We start from the raw sequence: 26,993 nt of genomic DNA, 5'->3' as shown, positions 1-26,993 counted from the left end.
TTAAAAAAAAAAAAAAAAAAAAGAGCATCAGAATAAAGAAAATGTTAGTAGTATGTGACCTAAGCAAGCTTTACTGTAGTTGACAACAATAAATTCTTTTAACCACATGGGTGTTCTCTTCCCGTTTTAACCATTAGAATGGCAAGAGCTACATGAAAAAGTTCAGGGCATTTTGGAAATAGCCAAAAAGTAGTATTTTAGGTTGTTTTCATCTAGAACTTAAAATAGAAGGATCAAATGATCAATGTTGAGATTTACAGCCATATTGGTCTCTGCCTTTTTGATCTGCCCCCATGTGCCAGGTGATACCCGACCCCTTAAACTGACCAAAGTTTATCATCTGTACTACTGTGTTTGGTTCTTAGTGACCCCGTTTGACTCCACATGCTTACTGGCGAAGTGTGGGCATTTGTGTACATGCTTTATATAAGTTATCATTTTGTAAAATTTATTGAATTATAAATTTAATGACTGGTGCTAAGTAAACTGAGACTGTGCTTTCATTAATCTGGACATTTAGAAGCGTCACCTGAGATAACAACCCTGTCAGGCAAAATGTCTAAAACAGCTGTTGCTGCAACTGATATTTTGAAATTTCATGGTTCCTGGCTGACTGAAACATGTATTACAATATTTCCAGGCAAAATGTACAAAAGATTAAAATACACTGGCATAGACTAAAACAACCCGCTACCATTGAATGAAACATTCCTCTCCCAGCTTTGTGTAATTTACAAATTTACTGACAAGGCTTCCTAAACCATCCTCCACATTATTGATTATATTATAATGAAGACAAAGTGTCTGTTACTTGCTTGGTGTGTGTCACTTAGGAAGTGTTTCAGTATTCATTCGTTTTCAGAATTCATCACATATTTTTGAATAACTGCAATTACTGTTCCAGAGAATACAGTGAATTTGGTCTTCCTTTTACTAAATTTCTTATCTCCTGAATACATTCTTGTTTCCATAGTAAATAAGTTTGTTTCATATTAACTTTCCCTTATGTGAATGAATTCCAACACATTCACTATACAGGTGTGTGTTACTGAATGCCCCTTGAATTTGCAGTGACTTACATGGTTTGGCGCTATGGCAGGACCAAATCACCCCCAATACAGATTTCCAAGGGACTATGAATATCTTTATGCTAGAAATTTTTTTTAACAATAATAGTATATGCTTAGTTTATAATTGGCTCATGTCTAAAATAAAAAATCTGTGTAGGTGCTACTACACAGATTCTGTCAAATCAAATCAAAGTTTTATCTACATTTTATTTGAGTAAATTGTATTATATGATATAAATGGAAGGTTTATTAATCTTGATGGCATCTTATTCACATACAGGCTAAATACTGCTGTACATAATTACTGATTATAAATGCCTTTATACTTTAGTAGTAGATGCAATTCAGAGGTTCATATTATCCACAACATTAAAAGGCTAAGTAATCAAGGACTTAGTAGCTTAACTTCAATTTCTTCATCTATAAAATGGACCAGTAATAATTTACTTACACCAAAAGGTGATCTTGAGTAAAATAATTCATGGATACAAAATTTTAATAAGAATAGAAATGAGGTAAGCTGTAAAGTTTAAATATTTTTTAAAACATTATTCTAAATCAAGAGTTAGGGAGCTTTTTTCTGCAAAGGGTCAAAAAATAAATATTTTAGGTTTTGTAGGCCATATACAGATATTATTTTTTCTAACCCTAAAAAATGTTAGAAGTATTCTTTACTTCCAGGCAGTCCAATTTGGCCTGGGAAATGTAGTTTGCTGAGCCCTCTGCTCTAGGTTACCTCCTCTATACATTGCTTTTTCATTAAACCATATTATTCGGAGTTCTTTAAATATTAAGCAAAACAAGTTATATTATATACTTTTTATTGTAAAATATAGTCTTTACGATATGCAGCTTTACTATAACCAGAGCAAAAAGAACAACTGAGTTTAGAGCGTGTTTTTCTTAAGAACATCTATTCACATGAAAAAAATGCCACACAATCCCCGAAGAACCAAATGCCTATAGCTTGCTCTCAAGAAAAAAACTGGTCCTAAGGGAATCAACAGATTGAGCATTCAGAGTGAGAACTGAATATGAAAACCTTCAGTAGGGCTTCTCTTTCCTGCTGTGTTTTTTTTTTGTTTTGTTTTGCCTTTCAAAAAACTATCCAAGATACTGAATTACATTCATCTATTTCCTTCTCTAAATTAGGGAAGCAACTTTTCTCTCTCTGCCTGGTAGGTTATAGTTGACTGCCTAAATCCTTGCTAAGAGTCAGTAGAACTCTGGATATAGAAAACAAACTTATGGTTACCAGGGGATAAGGTGAGGAAGGGATAAATTGGAAGACTGGGATTGACACACACACACTACTATACATAAAATAGATAACTAATAAGAACCTGCTGTACAGCACAGGAAACTCTATTCAATACTCTGTAATAGCCTATATGGGAACAGAATCTAAAAAAAGAGTATATGTATATGTATAACTGATTCACTGTGCTAACACAACTGAAACTAGCACATTGTAAATCAACTATACTCCGATAAAAATTAAAAAATTTAAAAAAAATAAAATTTTAACCCTCCCTCAAAAAAAAAGTTAGTAGAACTTTCTAACAGTTTACCATCTATTTAATCTATCTAAACCCCCTTCCTCCCTTGTTTGGTTCTAGTCTGAATAAGAATAATTTAAGCTTCTCTGCCTGAATCCATTAAACTAATTTCCAAGTATGTACTGCATTATATTAAAACCAAAACAATAAAGATACTATAAATATATCCTTATGGTGACATCAAGAAGCTCATATCATTAATTTTCAAGCAACAATTAAATTTCACAATTCTGTGAATGGTCATTTCTTATTTAGGCATTAGAGTAAGTCAAAGGAATTGCATTTCATGCTATTCTCATGGTTTTAGAGCTATGACAGGACAGAATCATCAGTACAGATTGCAGCAGCTTAAAAAACTATTCAAACATGCAGAATTTACACACCCAGAATGACTCACAACAAAACTGTAGCAGTATTAGTTCAAAGAAATTATTCTTGCCTTCTGGGAGGAAAATGAGAATGAAAGAACTTGACGGGCATTATAAAATGTAACAAATAATGAGTGACATAATATATCCTCTAGTTCAACTGTTTACCATTTCAAATTTAACTAAAAATTTAAACTTAAACTTTCCAAAGTGTTTTATCTAAAGAGTCTTTTAGTCAAACCAATATGGCTCTGCTCTCACTCTTGGGAAGTCAAGTAACCTCTGACCTCAGCATCCCTGTCTGCCTCTGCCACATCATGTTTTGGGGAGGATTAAAAGGCAGAATTGACTCATCCAAAAACACACAAAATAGGTTCTCAATCAATGTAAACACTCCCCCCTATTTCTCTTGATGTCATCATCTGCAAACTCATAGAATAAGCACCCTCCATACTGGGGAAAAAAGGAAAACTGTAATATAATACTGAGAAAAAAATCTCTCTCTAGTGAGAAGAGTATTAGTTTGGTAGCTAGGAATTCTGATTGCCTATTTCTAGGGCTGATGTTTGCTGGCCTCGGGAAAATAAACCTTTCTCTTTCTTTGGAGCTGAGTGACTTCACTGGTAAAACTAAGGTGTTTCACAAGATACTATCTGAAATAGACTTTACTGATTTTAATGTTATTATGGCATATTGTCCTCTGTATATTCAAAGATAGGCTTTGAAACAGTAAGAGGCAGGTTCAAATTCTGGAGCTGTTGATTTGTTCATAAATGATCTTATGCAAATTAAAAAACTTCTTTGAACATCAGCTACTTATTTTCTCTTAACTACTATTTTCTTACTGATATAACTGAACTAATATCCCATTACTGTTTAATAGGTATATTATTTTCAAAGACAATAGTATATATAGCAGAGTGTTTGGAAGACAGTAGATGCCTAATAAATGATATATATGATGAATCTCAAGACAGAACCCAGGTATTCACCCTAGACTCCTCCCACATCCTAACCCCCACCCCCCAACACATTATACAGGAGCAACCATTCTCATCATTATGCCAAGACACCTGGCACCTAGAAAAAGTCTAGCAGTTAGCATGATCTTCAAGAAAGGTAATATGTGGCATGTAATTCCACCCTAACTGGCCTCACAAACAGATGATAGTGTCCTGTACTGGGGTGAACTCTCACAATACCCCTCCACACAGTATACCAGAGGATGTTAAAATACAAGTCATAAGGAAAGGAAACTCACATTTTACTCCCACTTCACAGCCTACCTGGCTGGCCAGGGTAAGGAATACCCTAGTGATGGAAGTAAACTAAAGTTCTCTAACCATGAAGTAATCTGGCACAAGAACCTCATTTACTACTGTGGAAACTGGGGTCCAGTGATTTCGAGTAATTTACTCAAGCTCTCATAAACACTGGAACTCATACTAGAATTCAGCTGTCTGTATTTTCAGTCTAGGGATCACCTCATAGTGTACATAATTTGCTCTTATTGTAGTAATAACACTGTCCCATGTCCTTCAATATAGCAATGCAAGGGAATAACAGAGAAACATCACCTGTGTGGCCAATAAAAGGAAAAGCCCTGGTCCTGGTGCCCATTAACACCATGATATAATAAGCAATTACTCAGTGAAATGTTCTTGTATTTCAAGGACCTGCAACTATAATTATATTCACAATGAAAATAATTAAACTTATAAATGTCATCTGCTCAACATCTTTAGTTATAATTCTTATCATTCAGTCAACTGTTAATGATAAATTCAGGGAGTTATCAACTGTTCTTTTGATGTGAAAGTACCTGGAGAACATTGTCTTGACAAAACCAAGGTTCAGGGAGAAGATGTAGTGTACCCAAAATCACATAGTTTATAAGAGGCAAATCAGTACCAAAACCCTTTCCTCCAAAACTGTGTCAGCTTTTGTATACAAACACATGTCAACCTTCATTTAGACATCCACTGATGCTCCTGAGACCATTTTGGCCATTGGCAGGAAGCTGATAACTTCAAGACATCCCATTGAATCCATACAGCAGCTAATAAGCTATTAGAAATGGAAGAAATTAAACCCGTTAATAGGTGGCATTGGAATAAAGTCCAGTTTTTGGTTAATATTCTTGACATATACATCTCTATCTACCCAGTGCCCAGCACTAATACATTTCCTCTACGGCATCAGTAATATTTTAAAAGCTAAGGGATTCCTTCATTCATTCAAAAAAGATAAGTGAATAGAAAAAGATCCTATTCTGTGAAATAGCCAGGAATCCTAGAATCATATCAACTTCTCTTTGGGAAAATAAGAAGAGTAAAACTAACAAATAAACTTGGATAGTTCTTTCTGATAGTGACATGTGGACACCTGGCATCTATTCCTGGCTTAAGTCTACTCCAACTTTCAGCATATAATTCACTTATGCTCTCTGGGCCTCAATATCCCCATCAGTGAAGTAAACAGTTTTTTTGAGCAGATGACTTATAAAGCCCACTGGCCCTTTCTTTCTAGATGCATGGTACTGCAGGGCAAGGAAGATAAACTACAACTCATGTATTCTGAGAAACGCCTAATGGACATTCTTTGTCGTGACCTATGGCCTTAAAAAATGAATCAAAGTCCTCCTCCAAGCTAGTCAGTTTGGGATTGTTTATTTCTACCTACTATCAATATTTAATTTGGCATTTGCTGGATTTGGGGTGTCCTGCTCCTCAATCCTTGCCAATCCTAATGATTACACAGAGGGAAGATTATGGAAGCCTGGAATGTCATTAAATAAAATCAGAGATTTCAAAGGGACTCAAGGATGTCAACTTCATGCCTCTTCAGATATGAAAAGCACTTAAACTTGAATCTTTCCACTCCAATGACAGTCTCATTTAATTCTACAAACCTCTGATGAACAATATTTTACCACCATGACCGTTGCCGTTTTAATTTTGCTTTATGTCTGCTTTTTCTCTAAGGTCAGACCTAGAGCTTCCACTCTGGTTGGTCTTCTAACTTATGATCCTCAGAGTTCAGAAAGGTGTTGGTCAGGCCCCATAGATCACTGGAATTGTCTAGCCACATTTATGAGCTCTGGAGCCTCTCCTTGTACAAAATCCTAGAGTAGTGATAAATGACTTGTAGTTTATCTGCTGAGTACTTTGGTTTTATATTCCCAGTTCTAGCTTTACAGAGTTTCTTTCTTTTACAAAAAGAATGTGTCACTTTGCTTCTTGTAAGTCATTGCGTTTATGGTGCAACTTGCTACAAGTTAATGTGCAGAGGCAAAAGAGAAGTCATGGTCAGACATAGCAAGCCTCACATGAAGTTCATATTCTGTTTCTGCAGCCTGAGTCCCCCAAGAAACATCACTGAATCATGAAACGTTGTTCTCTCTCATGTTCTTTTTAAATCTTCATCTTATGTTAACTGCCTGGAGACATTGAGACTATATAGTGTTGCTGCTGTTGTTGTTTTCTTCTTTTGTAGAAATGCCTAGAGGAGAAACATTCTTTGTCTTCAACCACTGTACGTTGATTTCACATCTGCCTACAAACACACTATACCCCCAAATGTTATAATCCTGAGTATGACTTCCAGCTATTATAAATATTTCTCTTTTAAAACTAGTGGTGAGTGACATTTTAATTTTTTTTCCAATAAATTTGTATTTTACCAAACACTTTTTCAAAGACTGGGCATGCTATGTATACATGAAGGTGGAAATGTCACACAAATATGTCTAGCTTGTTGCTGGGCTACACAGGTATTATTTAGAGAAAAGTTTACTCTAGAGATGTCATCCAGAGAATTTACAGTTCTTGGTGAATTTGAGCAGTTGCAAACGACTACTCCAGGGAATTCATTTACCCCTAAGGGTGGAGATACTAAAAGAGGTCCAAGAGGTTAATGCTATTCTGGGTGATTTCTCCTGCTCAATTCCAATTAATGGTATGGCTATAAAAACCTTTGGGTGACTATTAATATCTAATGACGGAAGAAGAACGGCAATTCATGACAAGGTTTAGTTTATGGCACTTTTCACATATAAGGATAGGAATCTTTAACAAAATGAAATTCTTTAACACAAAATGGCAATAACGCTTAATAGTTTTGTGGCTATTTTAATCCATGGATATAGATAATACTGAAATTTCAATGTAATATTTTCTTCCCATTATACTTCACTGTCTACAACTGATAATAACATTTAGCACGTATATTACTTTTCCTAATTAAATTGAATTGAATTTATTGAGCAGCCACCATGTGAAAGACTGCTGGAGGAGGGAAATTCAAAGATGAAATGACCAAATTCTAATTTTCTGGTGACTCAAAGTTAGAGATGCAAATAGACATTTTTACAATAAAAATCATTTGATATTTATTTTACAATAAAAATTATTGAATGCCTTTATACCATGTGAGAGGTGCTATAATACACACACCTTTGCCCTTAAGGGTCTCTCTTTCTGGGCTATGGAGTTAACAGTAGGGACACCACAGCAGTATCAATGAGTCATTGAAGGCTTCTTGTAGAAAATATATCTAACAGAAGCTTGAGGCATGTGTAGGGCTTTCTTCCACTACCCTCCATGCCCTATTCACCTAGTTTAAAATGTCTAGAAGGAGAAAGCGCTGTTAATGAAAAAGTTTTGAGAGACAGGAAATAGTATATTCAAGCCAAAAGACTGTGAAAAAGCTTAACGGTGGGAAATGTTTTGAAGAATAACCAAAAGTCTGTTGTTGTAGTCACACAGGTTAGACATAGAGTTGAGCATTGTGGGAAATAAGGCCTTCAATATCAGGCTAAGGAATCAGTGTACCACTCTGACTGAAGAACCTTCCAAGGAAAAGCAAGAACTACATCTAACAATGGAAATCATCAGAGCAACAAGAGCCTATGCTGTATCACACCCATGTGCTTTTCCTTTAACCTGGGGATCAGGACGCAGGTGAAACTAGAGCATATGGAATGAAGATAACGGCAGTTCTGCCAGGAACATATATGCTGATGCTTTTGTTGAAAAAAATCCAAATCGAGCACAAAAATATATTTCTATAACAAGCCCTTTTGAACCGAACATGTGCAAATCTAAGTTTACCAAAAAATAAATAAATAAAAGAAGTATGTCCAAAGTGGTTACGGCAGTTCAAAATGATATTTCACTACAAAATGAACCACGATAGCTTCCTTCTGAACACTAAATTATTTTTAAGGACACAGACACTCTATTCAGAAAGGAAATTAAATCCCACTTTCACCATTGCCAGCTTTGTGAAAATAGGCAAAACAACTAACCTTCCTTTTCTTCTGTGTTTTAATCAATAAAATGTGATTGAGAATAATCCCCACTATTTAATACATGTTCTTGAAGACTACATATGTAACAACTATAGTCAGTTTGGATATTCCAGAAAGCAGATGCCAAGAAATCTGGGGGGAGGGGAGTTGATGCCCCTGTAAGATAAAAGAGAGAAGGAGCTGGAATGGGCTAGGAGAGCTTTCGGACTACAACATGAAAGGAATGAGGGAAGGGGAAAAGATGGGAAGAGACTCAGCGGGTGGTGCAGCTCTGAGAATGTTTCGTCAGCCCCTCAGGAACCCTGGCACAAGGATAGCCCAAGAGCAGTCCTGCACTGAGCAGAAATGACCATGCTCCAGTACCTGACTATGTGCCATTACTGGCTGGGAGCTGCTGGGACGGGTGTGGCCTGGGCTAGAGTGCTGCAGTGGATCCCAGAAGCTATCAGCTAACTGCACTCTTCATGGCAGGTTGTTATTATTATCATCATAATCAACAAAGTTTGGATCAAATCACACAACCAAATTGCACACAGTGATTTGGAATCGTGTTGCTCTTACAATGACCTAAAAGTCCAGTGCACATCTTGCTTAAATGCACATGTATCTTCCTGCCAGTTCATTTTAAAATTATATTACTTGATAAGGAAATTGTGTAAGCTTCCTCCTCTATTGGGTCTTTTAAAAAATATGTTGTATTGTCTCTTTCATTAACTTTTTCCCAAGCCCTCTCCTAAATATAGACAGCACTTCTCTCTCTAATGCCTCACCTGAGTCATGCATCACTTTCTACCTTAAAATGGCAGGTCGGTCCTTCTTGGCTGTAAGTTATATAAAAGCAGAATCCAGTTCAAAAATATCTCTGTAATTCTCACCAACCATTACAGTGTGCTTGGCCACAGTAGAAGCTCAGTAAACATCTGCTGAAGAAATGAAGATTGTTATTTTTCCAGAGATGTGATCTCACACTGGTCTGGCTGTGTTCCGACAGCAATAAAGCGTGTTTAACCAGGTTCTTGTGAGGATGTTTGTGTAGACAGTATATAGTAAGTTGACACAGCCGTCCCTGAATAAAACATTCAGGCTTTTTGACGTTTCTTTATAGATATGCTTTTTATATTTAGTATCTTGGACTATATTTCTTTTCTTTTTTTTAAAATTTCACTGCATTTAGGACTTTATAATGATACTTTGCAAAAGTGAAAGATGAATTGCTCTCCAGCCATAAAAGACAATGAAGATTTCCCTTAGGGATTTCTTAGGGATTATGGAGAGTGAAATGTAGACCTGTTGCAATACTCCCATGCTGTAATAAATACTTGACAAGCCCAAAAGTAAGTAAAATATGATAAAAAAAAAAAAAGGGGGCTTAGTGCAAGTTGGTACATTAGGGCTGACTTGCCTATCTTGGCTCTCAAGCAGATTAGTCATGAGAAGTGAATGGTGCCACCCTGGCATGAATATTTCAGGAATGTTTTTGCATCTAAACATAGATGTTTAAATATGCCACTAATTATCAAGACTCTGCATGTGTGGAGCTCTCTTCTCCTCTGCCCCCAAGCAAACAGTTCTACTTCAAGGATATGGAAAATAAATTAATCCAACAAGGACTTTAACCTTCAAACGAGCTCCTCACCATTAAATTTCTGCCCAAGAAAGACAGTCATAACCTTCACAAACACGGCTTTTCATAAAATATTCTCTGCCAAGGATTTCACATCTCCTAATCCTTCAATTAAGGATATTTGTAAATAGAGACGTCCCCCATATTTTGGCTAGAAATACAGAGATTTAAATGCAGACCTCTTTTAAGTTCACTGTCTTGTGTACAAGTATTGAGAAGGAAAGAAAACACATTGGAGTAAGATTTAACAAGTGAGGGGAAGTGTTTCTCTCATTTCTTAAAAGTATTAGTTTAGGAATTCTGAGAGCTCATCGAAAAAGAAACCAACAATGAGAAATTGTGAAGCAAGAGAAGCTTTTATTGCCACCTTAAAGATCATTTAGTTATGCTTTCTGTTATTATTCTCAGAGAAGAGCAAGGGCTGAGCTGAGACAGATTCTTTAATGCAGACATTATCCCAGAGATAGGATCTTGTAACACCCAGTAGTTTAAGTACACCCTAATGATATATACTTTTTTTCTTTTGCTGTTTATCTCTAGTTTATTTTTTATTTTTTAACATCTTTATTGGGGTGTAGTTGCTTTACAATGGTGTGTTAGTTTCTGCTTTATAACAAAGTGAATCAGCTAAACATATACATAAGTTGCCATATCTCTTCCCTCTTGCGTCTCCCTCCCTCCCACCCTCCCTATCCCACCCCTCTAAGTGGTCACAAAGCACCGAGCTGATCTCCCTGTGCCATGCAGCTGCTTCCCACTAGCTATCTATTTTACGTTTTGTAGTGTATATATTTCCATGCCACTCTCTCACTTTGTCACAGCTTACCCTTCCCCCTCCCCATTTCCTCAAGTCCATTCTCTAGTAGGTCTGTGTCTTTACTCCCGTCTTACCCCTAGGTTCTTCATGACGTTTTTTTTCCCTTAGACTCCATATATATGTGTTAGCATATGGTATTTGTTTTTGTCTTTCTGACTTACTTCACTCTGTATGACAGACTCCAGGTCCATCCACCTCACTACAAATAACTCAATTTCGTTTCTTTTTATGGCAGAGTAATATTCCATTGTATATATGTGCCACATCTTCTTTATCCATTCATGTGATGATGGACACTCAGGTTGCTTCCATCTCCTGGCTATCGTATATAGAGCTGCAATGAACATTTTGGTACATGATTCTTTTTGAATTATGGTTTTCTCAGGGTATATGCCCAGTAGTGGGATTGCTGGGTCAAACAGTAGTTTTATTTGTAGTTTTTTAAGGAATTTCCATACTGTTCTCCGTAGTGTCTGTATCATTTTACATTCCCACCAGCAGTGCAAGAGTGTTCCCTTTTCTCCACACTCTCTCCAGCATTTATTGTTTCTAGATTTTTTGATGATGGCCATTCTGACTGTTGTGAGATGATATCTCATTGTAGTCTTGATTTGCATTTCTCTAATGATTAATGATGTTGAGCATTCTTTCATGTGTTTGTTGGCAATCTGTACATCTTCTTTGGAGAAATGTCTATTTAGGTCTTCTGCCCATTTTTGGATTGAGTTGTTTGTTTTTTTGTTATTGAGCTGCATGAGCTGCTTATAAATTTTGGAGATGAATCCTTTCTCAGTTGCTTCATTTGCAAATATTTTCTCCCATTCTGAGGGTTGTCTTTTGGTCTTGTTTATGGTTTCCTTTGCTGTGCAAAAGCTTTGAAGTTTCATTAGGTTCCATTTGTTTATTTTTGTTTTTATTTCCATTTCTCTAGGAGGTGGGTCAAAAAGGATCTTGCTGTGATTTATGTCATTGAGTGTTCTGCCTACGTTTTCCTCTAAGAGTTGGATAGTTTCTAGCCTTATATTTAGATCCTTAATCCATTTTGAGCTTATTTTTGTATATGGTGTTAGGGAGTGTTCTAATCTCATACTTTTACATGTACCTGTCCAGTTTTCCCAGCACCACTTATCGAAGAGGCTGTCTTTTCTCCACTGTATATTCTTGACTCCTTTATCAAAGATAAGGTGACCATACATGCATGGGTTGATCTCTGGGCTTTCTATCCTGTTCCATTGATCTATATTTCTCTTTTTGTGCCAGTACCATACTGGCTTGATTACTGTAGCTTTATAGTATAGCCTGAAGTCAGGGAGCCTGATTCCTCCAGCTCCGTTTTTCGTTCTCAAGATTGCTTTGGCTATTCGGGGTCTTTTGTGATTCCATATAAATTGTGAAATTTTTTGTTCTAGTTCTGTGAAAAATGCCAGTGGTAGTTTGATAGGGATTGCACTGAATCTGTAGATTGCTTTGGGTAGTAGAGTCATTTTCACAATGTTGATTCTTCCAATCCAAGAACATTGGTATATCTGTCCATCTATTTGTATCACCTTTAATTTCTTTCATCAGTGTCTTATAATTTTCTGCATGCAGGTCTTTGGTCTCCTTAGGTAGGTTTATTCCTAGATATTTTATTCTTTTTGTTGCAATGGTAAATGGGAGTGCTTTCTTAATTTCATTTTCAGATTTTTCATCACTAGTGTATAGGAATGCCAGAGATTTCTGTGCATTAATTTTGTATCCTGCTACTTTACCAAATTCATTGATTAGCTCTAGTAGTTTTCTGGTGGCAACTTTAGGATTCTCTATGTATAGCATCATGTCATCTGCAAACAGTGACAGCTTTACTTCTTCTTTTCCTATTTGGATTCCTTTTATTTCTTTTTCTTCTCTATTTGCTGTGGCTAAAACTTCCAAAACTATGTTGAATAAGAGTGGTGAGAGTGGGCAACCTTGTCTTGTTCCTGATCTTAGTGGAAATGCTTTCAGGTTTTCACCATTGAGGACCACCCTAATGATATTGAAACTGCAGTTTTGTAATATTTCTTGAATAATAGGAGGAAAAATAAATTCTCAAGTCTTGATTCTGGTGTTGTAATGAAATGTCACACAGAAAAATGGCCATTTCATTAAATGAGGAGTTGCACTGAATTCTTTCCAAGTGAGATTATAATTCATTATCTATTATCAGAATATCAAACACAATTTAGAGTTACACAGTTCCCAATCTAATAACTATCATTTCTTTATCATTAGAATTTAAATAATTAACTATCTTTAAAAGCAAACAAATATCTACAATAGAAATGTGATGAAATATGAGGCTATTCTGGTGCTTTAGAATTAAAGAGCTTTGGGTTATGATAGAAAAAAGTGTCAGTGAATGGCAACATATCTTAAGTTAAGTGTAGGGAGCTTAGAACACGACACCTAAGTTGAAGTCTTGGCTCACCCACTCACTAGCTACATAACTTTGATGCCTGGAGATATTAAATACGTTTCTCATTGTCTAATTTATAAAATGGCTGCATTTCTACTTTATTCAATGGTTACTGCTAAGTTTGGATGACATGATTATTAACATGCCCGAGGCAAAATAAATATCTAATTAAATGAGTGTGTTCTCCAAGCACTTTTCCTATAATGAGCTTTATAGTTAATAACACACAGTTTATCACATCATAAAACAAATACTCAGTTCAATCTGTGATTTTCCATAGAGGACCTGGTTTTCACAGAGGCAAGAGGAAATTGTTTAATGTCATGAAATGAGTGAGTGGCCACATGACCATTAGGATACAGACACCACAATCACTGTTTTGGGGCTCCCATTCCTCACTAAGCTACACCTTTCAAATCATCCTTCAGGACTGAGAACCACTAGAGAAGGGGTTACTTTTCAGGCAGAGACTACACAAAGAATGGCGAGCCTTGTTTCAGCAAAGAATGCTGATTGTCACATAAAAGAGAATGTCTCTGCCCCTTCATACTTATTAACTGTGGACTCTCAATAGGCAACTTAGTAACACAATTAATTCTTTTTAAAAGTATTCTTTATACTGTACTTTAGTTTGACTATGCACAATAGAACATAGTAATCAGGTGGGAATCTTTTGTAACACCAATAACTTGATCAACTTGACAACAGTCATAAAATTTTTGGAGTGAGGAAACCCTGGAATGATCATTACATGGTGTATCATGGAGATAGATACAACATAATTAAGTGAACTAACTGCAAGGCTAGAAGTAAAACTCAGTTCCCACATTTCTAAATTTGGTGATTCCCTGCCAAAACCTCCAGCTTTCACAACAGGATATTAGTACAAATTAAAATATGGCAATAACCACCCCCCCCCCAAAAAAAATACCCTGAAATGGCATTTCTCTTACCTGTGAAATTTTTGAAAAAAAGGTGTATTACTTTACATTTGTGTTCCTGAGTATAAATCACCTTTCTTTGTAGTGCTACTCATATTATTACCCTCAGACACATTTGTTCTCCTGTTTCTATTTGTTGGATTGTTAAAAGTCATTACTAAGTGTTGGTAGCCTTTGTATATATTTTCCACAACCAGAGGCAAGGTAGGTGTGAGAGTCTTTTAGGTAGTTACCTCTTCTTTCCAGACTTAGTAAATGGAATATCTGTTAGATCAGGGGGGTCTTGATTTCTTTGGCCAAGAAATCTTAGCCAAATTTTTACATAAACAATGGGTAGCAGTAACTTTGAAATAATTTTACTGAGGATTAAACCAAGTTATGGCACTCAATATTCTATAATCTGTACAAATAATTCAGCCAAATCAGTATAAAGTTACATATTTGACCATATCTTATTGCTCCTCCATCCCTACCCACTCTTAGAGAGTGGCAAAATAGTGCCTTACACTGAAATCTAATTTAATATGATACCATCAGCTTTTACAGAAGAATGCTACAAAGAACTGCTTTGAGGAACTCACCATGGTTGTTATCTCAAGTTGGTTGAGAACATGGCTGGCAATGCATTTCCTGAGACCTCTCAAGAGAATATCCCACCTCTTTTGACCATCTCTTCCTGAACAGTTCATTTTTTTACAGCCTAAATATTGTCAGTGTAATAAACTACCAAATTCCTTCAACATGGGTTGCTTAAAATCTTAGAAACAATAGCAAATGTGTAAAACTTTCACTAAATGGTACTTGTATTATATTTTGTTCTATTTCTGGTTTGACTTTAGGTTGCTAGTCTTGTTATTTTTCTACTTTCTCACCTATTTCTAATTATGTTGCTTTGATATATTTTAAATATCCTCATAAGCTCTCCTAAATCCTTTTTAGAACAAAGTGAGGAATAAATAACTAAAACTATGAGCAACTTCACATGTGCAGAATACGATGGGAGGGTGAATATTCATAACATAAAATTAGGTTTTCTTTAAATAGAGTCTATGTCAAATAAATTGGGCTTTTTACTTTTCTGTTGGCTTAGCTGCCACCGCTCTTTCCTCATTAGTTCAGTGAGGCCCTTACTTTACATCTTTCTCTTGTAACTATCCCAGTGTTGATTAAATAGTAGATATCTATCTCTGTCCGCTTATAATCAACATATCCCTGAAAATTAAATGATCTAAAATATCACAAATTCATCTACTGAGAAATTCAGCACAATCTTGGATAATAAGTTAAAATAGTAAGAATGTCACTATTTTTGATGTCCACATAGTTTTGATTGGACTAAGATCATGTGAGATGTAGAAAAATAACAGAGAAGAATTTAACTAGGTAAATACTTTAGCGAGCTAACCAGACTCTGTGTGTGTGTGTGTGTGTGTATGCGTGTGAGAGAGAGAGAGAGAGAGAGAGAGAGAGAGAGAGAGAGAGAGAAAGAGTAGAATCTGAACAGGTTTGAAATGGCAAATTAGGAAGGAAGAAAAGTAAGAATAGTACAGTAGAGGAGAAATAATTAAAGAAAAGGAGATGAGTAAGAAGTAATGGGACTTCCTTTCTTTCTTATAAGTTATGGAAACAGAAGTGAGGAATTGTGAACATAATTATTCTTTGGAGTTTTACCACACTCGACTAGGACTGACAATCAATGTGGATAATTATATTTTCCATAATTTCACTTTATTGCTGGAAAGACATTTTCTATGCCTTTTCATATATTAAAGCATTTTCAGCAGTTATATTCTCTTGGCACACAGAGAGTTGCTCAGGCAAATATAAAAATAAAACTATTGCCATCTATTTATCTGTTTACATTTTGTCCTGTCTTTTAGATTCTGAACGCCCTGAGATCAGACCTTTTCATTATTCATACTTATCCAAACATAGTGCCTGGCTCAAGGTAAAGCTTCTGCTGAATACCATAAATAATTTACTCAAAATAGTCCTTGTTTTCAAAGATTATACTTGGAAAAGAAATACTTAGTAAATAAAACAAGAGGAAGAAAAGGGTGCTAAAAATGGGTGGTGGTCAAATGGGGGGTGTACTCTATGAGAACACCTCAAAATGACAGAATCGTGTGGGTTATAATCATACAGAAGGCTTCATGGAAGCGACAGGATATGTACTGGGATGAGAAAGTATTTAGAGAAAGAGGAACAGACTTCCACATCATGGGGAACATATTTTGATTCAACACCCTGCTGTGTTCCCTTTGTGTGTCAGAGCTTGTGACTGCCAGTAGGAACACACAGGAATGAGACAGACTGAGTCAGTGCTTACAGCTTAGTGGGCTGTGTAAAGAAGCAACTAGGCAATGAAAATACAGTGTAATGAGAGCTACTGAGGAGGAAGTCCAGCATTCCCTATGAGTATATGGGAAGGGTCTCAACCTGGAGATAAGAACAATCTTCCATGAGTAATTACCTGTTTGGTGGAGACCTACAGATAAGGAGTTTGCAAAATAAAGGTGGGAAATTGTATCAGTCGTTCCAGCCTGGAAAAAAAAACAAAGAGAAGACTGGCAAAAGATGAGGTTGAAGAAGCCAGAACATAAAGGATTTATTAAGCCCTATAAAGAAGTTTATGGTGGAAACAATAGTGAATCATTGAAAGACTGTGATCAAAAGAATAACACAGTAAAAATAAAACAAAATAATAATAATATTAGATATAGTAAAATATAGAAGAATTTGAATAGATTAAATTATCTAAAGTAGAGATTATCTGGAGTTCTATGAAATCAGTAAAGTGGAGTTTGATTTTGAAAGACTTTGAGAGACAAGTTAAACAACGTTTCAGTCTCTTACCAAAAGACTCTATAGAGAGCTGTGATTGCTCATTAGCCAAGACAGGCTAGTGTATTCCCTATATGTGAGGCACTTAACAAAGCAGATGGTTTTTAAAAATTTATTTCTACTTTATTATGTGCTGTCGTGTACTGGGCAAGGTCATTCAGGGAACCAGGCTCCCCATCTTGAACAGGTATCATCTAGAAAAGGGACAGATGATGTTGGCTGTGGGTCTGTCATATATGGCCTTTATTATGTTGAGATAGGTTCCCTCTATGCCCACTTTCTGGAGAGTTTCTGTCATAAATGGGTGTTGAATTTTGCCAGAAGCTTTTTCTGCATCTATTGAAAGGATCATATGCTTTTTATTCTTCAATTTGTTAATGTGGTATATCACAAGGATTTTTGATACTGAAAAATCCTTGCATCCCTGGGATAAATCCCACTTGACTGTGGTGTATGATCCTTTTAATGCATTTTTGGATTTGGTTTGCTACTATTTTGTTGAGAATTTTTGTGTCTACAATTGGTTCTGGGAAAACTGGACAGCTACATGTAAAAGATTGAAATTAGAACATTCTCTAACACCATACACAAAAATAAACTCAAAATGGATTAAAGACCTAAATGTAAGACCGGGTACTATAAAACTCTTAGAGGAAAACATAGAACGCTCTTTGACATAAATTGCAGCAATATCTTTTTGAATCCACCTCTTAGAGTAATGAAAATAAAAACAAAAATAAACAAATGGCACCTAAATAAACTCAAAAGCTTTTGCACAGCAAAGGAAACCATAAACAAAACAAAAAGATAACCCACATAATGGGAGAAAATATTTGCAAACGATGCTACAGACAAGGGATTAATCTCCAAAACATATATACTGCTCATGCAGCTCAATATCAAAAAAACAAACAGCCCAATTAAAAAATGGGCAGAAGACCTAAAAAGACACTTCTCTAAAGAAGATATACAGATGGACAAAAAGCACATGGAAAGATACTCAAAATCGTTAATTATCAGAGAAATGCAAATCAAAACTACAATGAGATATCACCTCACACCTGTCAGTATGGCCATCATCATAAATTCTACAAACAAAAAATGCTGGAGAGGGTGTGGAGAGAAGGGAACCCTCCTACACTGTGGGAATATAAACTGGTACAGCCGCTATGGAGAACAGTATGGAGGTTTAAAATACTAAAAATAGAGCTACCATATGACCCAGCAATCCCACTCCTGGGCATATATCTGGAGAAAACCATAATTTGAAAAGATACATAGTTCAATGCAGCACTATTTACAATAGCCAAGACGTGGAAGCAACCTAGATATCCACTGGCAGAGGAATGGATAAAGATGTGGTACATATATACAATGGAATATTACTCAGCCATAAAAAGAATAAAATAATGCCATTTGCAGCAACATGGATGGACCTAGAGATTATCATACTAAGTGAAGTAAGCCAGACAGATAAAGACAAATATCATATAATATCGCTTATATGTGGAATCTAAAAAAAAAAAAAAAAACATAGATACAAATGAACCTATTTACGAAACAGAAACAGACTCACAGACTTAGGAAACAAACTTATGGTTACCAAAGGGGAAAAGTGTGTGTGTGGGGATACATCAGGAGTTTGGTATTAACAGATACACACTACTATATATAAAACAGATAATCAACAAGGACCTACTGTATAGCACAGGGAACTCTACTCAATATTCTGTAATAACCTAAATGGAAAAATAATCTGAAAAAGGATATATGTATATGTATAACTGAATCCCTTTGCTGTATGCCTGAAACTAACACAACATTCTAAATCAACTATACTCCAATATAAAGTACAATTTTTAAAAATATTTGGAACAATACACAGCCAAAAAGAAAAAGAGAGAGAGAAAGAAAGAAAAGGGACAAATGTAGGGTAAGGAACTGGCCTCTTCCGTGCTTCCATTGAAGTACCCTCTGTTACTTTCATGGGTAGCCCATTAGCCACAACTAGTCATGAGGACCTACCTACATGCAACACAGGTCTGTTTATATACATGTTAACTTGCCCCGCTTCCTTCTTAGTGTATATAACGTTTAAGTTTCTGATCACATAGCTCTATTTACAATTTTGCATTTCAAATGTGGGGCGGCAAATGGAATGTTCGCTGAGCACCACTGTCCCTGTTGCAGCAAAGGATGAAGATGTCAAGGGTTAGCTTCGGATGTAGGAAAGCAAAAAAAAATGTAAAGAGATTGATTAGAAGCAAGACATTGTCCAGAAAATATGTGCAACAGCACAAGTGGGAGATGAGAAGAAACCGAATTAGGAATGGAGCATAAGAAAAATGAGAACGGTGCCTATTCTTCCCATTAGAAAGTCTATTCAACAACGCACTGAAATTAGGAAGTTTGCTAAATAAGCAGTACTCTGCTAGTACATCCTGACTTATTTTTATTTTAATGCAGATCTCTAGAGATACAGATTTTTATCCCGTGAAGCAAATGCCCATTTTCTGAAAGGACTGAATGTCAAAACAGACCATTTCATATTAATGGCATGAAGTGAGAGCACTGAATGAGTCTATCAGAGTGCAGCAACCTGAGGCAGGTCAGAATTGAAAGTTTGAGAATCTAGCCTCTAAGAAAAACAGTACAGCCTTTGTAATATATAAAAGCTTTTTGCTCTGTGGGAAACAATTATTAGAGAGGGCAGTCTGAAAACATACTGTTAGGAGATTTGGGAGTCGTAGTCCCTGAAGGGAAGATTTACTCTGGTCAATTTTACAATTTATGCATTTTTGGTGGTTGTGATGTATGAGTCACAAGGGTAATAAACTTCTAATGGGTTGAAGTAAAGTTAAGTATTTCCCAGTATTTCTATTAATTATCTGTGAAAGAGAAGAAAGAAAATTAATGCAGAGACATAAGCTGGTCTTTGAACAAAGAGGGACATGTTTTATTATGATGGTTTCGGCTACAGTCCTTTTCAAAATGGGCAAAGGACCAAGAAATATTTAAGCAGATTAAAATTATAAATAGAGCAATGTGATCAGTAACTTAAATGTTATATACACTAAGAAGGAAGGGTAGCAAGTTAACATGTAAATAAACAGAGCTACAATAAGATCTAGAAAACGTCTAGCTAACCATAAGTACTGAAAAGGCTTCTCTAAATAGGAGAATTTATATTCTGTTAACAGCTAGAAAATGCATTTGTTTCACAATTTTTTCAAAAGAAATACAAGCCCCAGTAATTTTAAAAGTATTCTTAATTTCCATATGCTTACATACAGAAAAAGAAAACTAGGGTTTAGAAAATAATCATTGTGTATTCACTGTAGCATTCTTTGAAACAATGAAACATAGGAAGAGTTGAAATGTATATTAACTGGAAATGGATAAATATTATATAACATATCCATATGATAGAATATTTGGCACCAGTTAAATAAAATCAATAGATTTGATCTATTACCAAATATCAACATGCAGTAAGAGATATCAGTAGAAGTGAAGAGACCTCATTTCACTCAAGCAGCTCATAGTATAGGAAATAGAAAATTACGCTTATGGCTACAGTATGGCATCAGTCATAGAAGTATGTCAGGGATGTGTGGTGGTAGCACATGAGAGCATGAGGACAAGACACAAGAAAGATAATTATAGGGATATAGTGAGTTGAATCTTGAAATGTGAGTATGGGTGTATTGAACACCTCTTGTATAAAACTTTATATGCTCTCTTTTTCCAGGCCCTGCTGGGTGACAAGCCTATCCCAGGTAAAATTGGAGAGCACCTTGCTCAGACCTCCGCTACAAAATTTTTATTCCTGCCCTTTGTTTATCAGCAACCCCAGCACCTTCTCTGACTCTTTCAGGTGTGTTGCTGCCATAAATCTGCATGGCACTCTCACACGAGCCACTCAAAAGGACCGTAAGTAATGCACGTGGGCCATACTTGACCAATGGAAGCTGGGAGACAATTGATAAATGCTTCTCCTTTCTGTCTGTTATGAGAACAGACACAGAGGAGCAAAGGGGAAAAAACAGTACATCCAAAGATCTGCAAATCATTCACTTTTCTTGAATCTAGAATATGATAAAAGTGTGATAAGAGACTCATTCAAGTGCCTGATCATGAAGAGCCTTGTGTAGCATACAATAAAACTAGGAGTCTATCTCAGCAGCACGGGGTTACTACTGAATGGTTTAAATCTGTGTGACAATATGAAATGTCAATTTTTAAAAATTTTTTTAGTTATGTGGAGGTGAATTTGAAAGTAACATCGCCAAAGATAAGAGACGAGTTAGATACAATTCTTGATCCAGAAATGAAATCATTAAAACTTAAAAAAAAAACCCTCAAATCTACAGCTATTATTGGATCCAAAAAAAAATGACAGTTCTTAGTACTCATGACGTTAAGGATAAAGGAAAAATTTATCACTGCTGTTTTTGTTTCCTGAAAGATGCCATAAACTCATCTGGGAAGATCCACTTTTGTTAGGAGATGTAAACACATTTACACATACATACACACATACATCTGCAAGTTTGAGTTAGAGGTAACCATGGCTACTCTGGTTAAGACTGCAAGTAGGCTGACACAAATAACATGGAGTTGGACTGCGGAAGAGAAGTCTGCTTTGGAAAGATGAGTTAAAGCCTTTTTGTTGTGTTTCACTATCAACAGGCAGTTTGACTAGATGGAATTGACTCCTGCAAAGAATATGTAAAGGGAAGAAGAGGAGCCTGACATGGGGGAAAAGATGGAGATTTCCTACTAGGTGAGTAGGTGGAGGAGGAATCTCCACCTTTTGAGACTTATGGATAAGTCTCAAAATACATAGTCACAAGAGAACAGAATGGTGTGTTAAAGAAGCATAGATCAGAAAATTTTCTAAGTCACTGAGAAAAATCAATGTCAAAGACCACAGGGAGGTCAGCTGAGATAAAGTCTGAAATTTATTCACTAAACTATACCAAGAAGAGTCCACAATGAGTGTAGACTCATTTTAAGTAGATTGTAAGGAAAGTAGAGAGGTAAGCCTAGGCTTGGTTACACTTTTCTGAAAATTCTTATAGAGTTAAGTTACATTTGTAAAATACTTGTTGCTAAATGTAAGAAAAGATTGGATGATTGAACTGGGAATAAGAATGTCTTTCTTACTGTTAGAAGCTGCTAGTGAAAAGTCTAACACATACTGGGGTATAGTAAAGGTATTCTTTTAAATTAATGTGCAAAACTTTCTGCACTTAAACCCTGTACCTAATTTCACCTGCAAGAAGAGAATAGGCTGAACCTAAAGGCAGCATTTATTTTTATCGATCACAATCTGTAATTACTATACACAAGTAAAATTTTTTTTGTTTGCTTGTTAACTTGCTTTAGGAAACACACAGAAATGCAAACACCGAGATGAAAGAAGGTGATAACTATTGAAGAAACAAGAAGGTAATTCACTTTTTTTTAACACAGAAGCCGAACAGTCAATATATTCTGAATGTACCTTGGAGGGAAAAAAGTTTTCTCAGGCATCAGATAATCTGAGATTTATTTGAATATCTTAACTGCCTAGTAGAAAATCAATGATTTTCAGAAGAGAAGCAAGTAAAAACTTTGTGTTTATGTAACCAAACAAATTGCAGCCCAATGGTTGTGATTAACTCAGGCCACAGTTTTAGCATTCTTGTGGCTTACTATCAGTTAATCGGCTCCAGGATTCACATGTGTTAAAAAACGAAGAATGTATGAAAGTGAGATGATGAAATATTTTAGGGAAAAAAATTAAATTGTGTAATTGAGTAATGGTGCAGGACAATTACATTTTACTATCTGCTAGAGAAAGAGAGTGCAGCTACCCAATTAAGGGCTGAATAGCTGGATAAAGGCAGCCTTAGATTTAGACACTACCTCTGATAGAATCTGTGAGATGCTGGGCAAATCCTTCACACCATCACTCCATGGAAGATATTGTTAACATCTTCATTATACACATGAGGATGCATCTATAAAAGGTAGTGTGGTAAAAATTAATATTGGTACTGTTTATCGTTATTATTGTGGTGGTAGTGCACCAGCTTTCAGTTAGCATCTAGAGTCTAGCACACATGATGACATAACATCAGGGTTGAATTGGAACTAACTTTTTGGAATTACACATATTCTGTTATAAGTATTTTAAACTGCAAATGTCTACAATGGTTTCATAAGTTTTTCAAGAAAAAACAGAAAAATGGTATGTAATTTCCTTTGGGCCCTGGCTCTACCTACTCTCCTATCATTTCTATCACCATATTTCGTATGTGGAGACCTTTGTGGAAGTACAAGAAAACAATGAAAATGGAGTACAACGTCTCCCCTGCATCTGCCTGGATTTTCTGCACTGGAATGACTGTCTCTACTTCCTGAAAGCCATTCAGCCCTGCCTGCCAGCTGGCCTTGGCCAGTTGAGCTATTTTTGCACCAAATGCTCAGCGACAGAATGGAGTGTCACAGATGAAAGTAAGTTTTTAAAAAGAGAAAGATTCATAGAGAAAGAAAAATGAAGAAAAAGGAGGGAGGGATGAAGGAAAGAAGGAAGGAGGGATGAGGGGAGGGAGGAAGGAAGAAAAAAGGGAAGTGGGAAGAAGGAGAAAGGAGCAAGGGGGGAAAAGGATATGAATCAACTAACTTGAGCCATGGCGTGAAGGTGAAGACCACATATCTTCAGATGAAGATTGATTCCACTTGGATCCAAGCCAAGGCCTTTTTGCCATCCTAAATGCCTCTCCATTATCCATGCTAAGCAACTTCCTTTTCTGAATTACTCAGAGCTAAGTGAGAATGTGCTTCAAACTTACCAGCCATAGAAAACATGCAGTTAAAATATATTCAAAGGGAGACAGTATGGAAGAGAGCAGTGCAGTCGAATACTAAGTTGACACAATTGTTACCATGCTCTTTTTTTTTTAAAGCAGTTATTTTAGATCTATTTCCATTACTACCTCCATCAATTAAAAATTATGTATACATCAATTTTCAAGTAACCTCTGCTTTCGAGGAACAAAGATTAATTATACCCGTGCCACCACATCCCACTACCCTGTCGTCTCCTTACCACAGCAAATGAACACTAAACAGCCCGAGATTAAAATCAGAAAGAAAATATATCAGAAACATCTTCTTTTAAGTCAGGACACAAAGTAAATATTTCTGTTGTGTTGGGAGATGTAAATGCCAGTTTTCTTGCTATTTGCAAAAAAAAAAAACGCCCATGAAATATTTTGTGAGCATTATACTGGGAGCCAGGAGATCTCGCTAGGCACTATTCTCCATTCTGTCATTTGTTCCGTTTTATTTTTATTGTACTTATACTTGAGTGAATGTGTTACTCTAAATATATAATCACTCAATATTTTCAATACATTTTGCCCTCAATTAGTTTCCTCAAACCTCTGTGGAAAATTACGTTAAAGTTTAGCTTCATCCAAATTAGCGTCTTCCTAGTAGAAGAAATTTGGCCTTAGAGTACATGCTGCATGCATATCCCAGGGGAAGGAAAGTTTATGAAATTTATCTTATCCTCATTAATAGCCATGCTGGGATATGGAATCTACATACATTTTTACAAATAGCAAATTTTCAGAATCCTTAAACCACTCACTTATCAAGAAATCCCTCTTCTTTCTTGTGGCTCAGTGGTCATCTAGCAGGTAGGTTTTTAATTGTTGTTCATGTTTATTTGTTTGTCTTTCCACATCTCTGTCTAATGTAACCATCATCTCCATAGATAACTTGGCACAGAAAAACTGGGACAGAGAATAATCTTCTTGAAGGATAATGTCACTGTAGTATCATAAAGTAGTTGAATAATAACATTAAGATATGGTCTTATCTGAGGTTTCCTTTCTGGAAACAGTCATCCTAAACCATGTAAAAATTGAGAAAAAAAATCATTACCAAGGAGCTTTCAAAGGGGTCTAAGAGGCACGCTAGTCTAAGGAGTTTGCACTATACGCAAGGCTTACAGAATTGTCACAGACTCGAATGCCCATTCATTGTTCAATCCTAGTCTTAGATGATGCCTTCCATACACATGCCTTCCAATTCAAAATTAATTATGTTTTCTATTTCCTTGATTTCCTTACTTATTTGAAATCATTTGAGGACAAGCAAATCGAATGGACAGCAGATTGAAATGAGTGCCAGAATATTGTTTAAATTAGGATATTCCATGTGGAAGGGACAGCCATTTATTCAGACTTCTATTCCCTATTCAAATTGAAGTCATTTGGAAAATTGCCCTCTCCCTTTATTTTCCTCCTAATTATGTATGGGAAAAGCATAACCTCAGCAACATCATCCACTTCCCAACTGTGTTAGAGAAATTTTGGTAGAACTTTTAATGACAAAAACAATGAACTGAGTTATCTATAATCCTGAAAATATTCAAAAATTGTTCCACTATTATGATGGCAACATATGCACACACCTAAATATGCACTTACACATGAATACAGCATCAATATCTTAATGTGATAATCAAACCAAAGTGGGGAAAATCAAACAAATTAGCTTACCAGATATAAAATTGTTAAAATAGCTCAATTTACTCATTTTATCACTATGGAAACTAAGGCACAAAGGTGAAATTACTTACTCATGTTTCAGTTCACTGTCAGAGAGTCAGGATAATAAAAGTAATCAAAATACTGCCACAAAGCAGGTTTAGAAAGTTGCAAAGCTATGAAAGGTATTTTGACATCGTTCTCTCATTTGTCAGTGCCAATCATACTTGTACAAATTGTAACAAATTGTAAAGATCTTTAAGGAAAAGATTAGATTATCTGGTTTCTAGAAGCTTTATAATATAATACAACCATTGGTAGCTCTTAGGTAAATTACCTAAATTAGTGATTAAATAAAAAGTTGTATTTCTTATGCTTATCAAAACTGCAGAATTGTTCTAAGATCTACATTCTGCTAGGAAGTTTTCTGCTATTAGCTCCATAGAAATTTGCAGTTTGAGATTTTTTTTTGTTTTCTCTCTGGCTTTTAATGTTTACAGAACTCCTCCACTTTTTAATTTAAAACATTTTATGAATAGAAAAATAAAATAAAAATACAATAAACATGTATATGTAGATTAATAATGTAAATGTATGAGACTATGTAAATAAAAGAGGTAAAATACATTTATGGTAATTACCTAGCTGAGAGTTTTGAGATATGATTTTCCTAGAAGAAATATAATTTTATTTGCAAAGAAGCTGAATTTAGATCTTATCAAAAAATGTAATTTTTAAAAGATAAAAAAGGTTGAAGAACTTGTCTACACTGGATACAGTTTTGCGGGGTATCCTTTAATTTGGAAATTCCAATCTTTGTAGTATATATGGCATTCACTGAGTTCTCCCAGTCTGTCTTTGGCAGTGAAACAAGCAAAACTGCATCCTGCTATCAAACAGAAAAAAACTTCAAAAGAGAAATTAACATTCCAAACAGAAGAAAGGGGAAGTGTTTACTGAGACTTGTTTTTGAATTATTTATATTTCATGATTTGTGCATCCCATGAGGGGACTCAGAGCATTGCCAAGAAAATATGGGAACACCTGCCCCAAGAGCTGTGGACAATGATTCACTAAACTTAACAATAAAATGTTCCGAGACTCAGAATCAAATGCCATTTCCTGTAATTTCTGGTTCACAGTTTTGCTTTAGCAGTATAGGTTTGATCCTTCAATGAAGTGGAGGCTTAGAAAAAGCAAACTGACTCTTACAAAGAGAAATGTATCCTCAGACATTTCTGCTCAACATATTATCAGCCTAAACATTTTCATCCAGTCCTCAAGGCTGGGGACTCTTCTTAGTAACTGAGAAGACAAGTCCACAAATATGTATTTATCTGTATACCCACTTATTATATATCTCCTCCACCAGAATCGACAAATGGTTGCTAAAGTTAAGAATCCTGTCTTATTTATTGGGCTTCCCTGGTGGCGCAGTGGTTGAGAGTCCGCCTGCCGATGCAGGGGACACGG

This window comes from Lipotes vexillifer, unplaced genomic scaffold (assembly GCF_000442215.2).
Source record: "Lipotes vexillifer unplaced genomic scaffold, Lipotes_vexillifer_v1.1 scaffold538, whole genome shotgun sequence".
Taxonomy (NCBI): Eukaryota; Metazoa; Chordata; class Mammalia; order Artiodactyla; family Lipotidae; genus Lipotes; species Lipotes vexillifer.
This window is presented reverse-complemented; position numbering follows the sequence as displayed.